Source organism: Panthera pardus, unplaced genomic scaffold (genome assembly GCF_024362965.1).
Source record: "Panthera pardus isolate Hobbes unplaced genomic scaffold, ASM2436296v1 HiC_scaffold_18, whole genome shotgun sequence".
NCBI lineage: Eukaryota > Metazoa > Chordata > Mammalia > Carnivora > Felidae > Panthera > Panthera pardus.
In genome coordinates, this window is record NW_026526743.1 from 10960578 (window position 1) to 10962279 (window position 1702).

The following is a 1702-nucleotide window of genomic DNA, read 5'->3' on the forward strand; positions in this document are numbered from 1 at the left end:
AAAAAAAGTCAAGTACAAGACATTTCATTATCAACTCATTTTCCCATCTCACAACTGAAAGCAACATGTGCAATGATAAATGGTCACCTAAGGAAATTAGGGTTCAAGGGGGATCAAAATGTCAACCACATGCAAATCGCTCCAGGAATCTGCTTCGTGTGCTTCTCACATGTGTGCCAAAGGCACAGTTGTCTCTCAGTGAAAATTCAGCCTGACTGATCCCCACTTGTCCTTGTAAACTTGCCGGTGTGGGTGGGATGGGAAGCCACACGCTCTCAGAACCCAAACTCGGGCTCAGGGGAGACTCAAGAAGGAACTGTTCTGAGATGGTGTCTTCCTGAAATTCCTGCCTCATCAGGAAAGGCATGGTCCCTGTGTTACTTTGAGCTGTTCCAAAAGTCTCCCAAACCATAGTCTTCTCCCAGCTACAGAAGCAACACGCAGGAAACAGGTACTTGAAACACAGTCACCTACAGAGGCTGGGTTCACAAGGGTGGCAAGAATCCAGACAAATGGAGCCTGGGTGAGAACAACAAATATCCTTTGGGGCACCAGGTGGCTCACGGTTAAGTGATGGACTCTTGATTTCAGCTCAGGTCATGATCTTACAGTTCATGAGTTCCAGCCCTGAGTCAGGCTCTGCACTAACAGCTCAGAGCCTGATTGAGATTCATTCTCTCTCTCTCTCTCTCTCTCTCTGTCTCTCAAAAATACATAAACATTAAAAAAATACCCTTCGCCTTAGTAACTTCGATTTCTGAAGATGGTTTATTTTCATCTTTCATTTTTCTCTGGAGTTGAAAAGGAGGGTGTTGCAAAGCAAAATTTTAAAACAAAGTTATTGAGAAGCACCTGGGTGGCTCAGTCGGTTGGGTGTCCAACTTCAGCTCAGGTCATGATCTCACGGTTTGTGAGTTCGAGCCCCAAGTTGGGCTCTGTGCTGACAGTATGGAGCCTGCTTGAGATTCTCTCTGTCTGCCTCTCTGCTCCTTTCCTGCTCACGCTCTCTCTCTCTCCCCCTCTCTCTCTCTGTTCCTTCCCCACTCATTCTCTCTCTCAAAATAAATAAGCCTAAAAAAAAAATACCTGAAGACCCCATGAAATAAAACAGCAACAAAAAAATCTTATAAGAAGTTATATTTTTGAACCTTCTCAACATTACGTCAACTGTGTTGTAAAAACGAATGTCAAAAATAACTTTCTACATTCATGAACTATCTTTGCTTCTGGTTGAAAATAATTTGCAAACTGAAAATGCTTTACTGGAATTTCTTTAAGCAGGAAGAGGAGCAGAAGAGAGCAGATGACAGCCCTGGGGTGAAGTTGGGCCACAGATAAAGAAAAAAGGAGTGTCCTCCGCCCTTACGGAAGGTACGTGCTCCTAGCAAGGGCTCTCCAGCTGTCCTGATGCTCTCAAAATGAAACCAAGATATCAATTGATTACACTATAGTCTGGGTCTTGAATTTAAATCCTTGTTATGTAACCCCTGCCTAGACACATAGCAACTTGCCAACTGAATTCTGAAAGATCGCAGCAGATTTTATGAGCTAGGCTTCAAGAGACTTGATATCCTCCCAAACATACCCGAAGATGGCTATTTGTAAAACCATCTTGACTGTGAAGGGGAGGGATAAAGAGGCAGAGCACAGAAGACTTTTAGGGCAATGAAAAAAACCCTGTATGATGCTATATGGGTGGAAA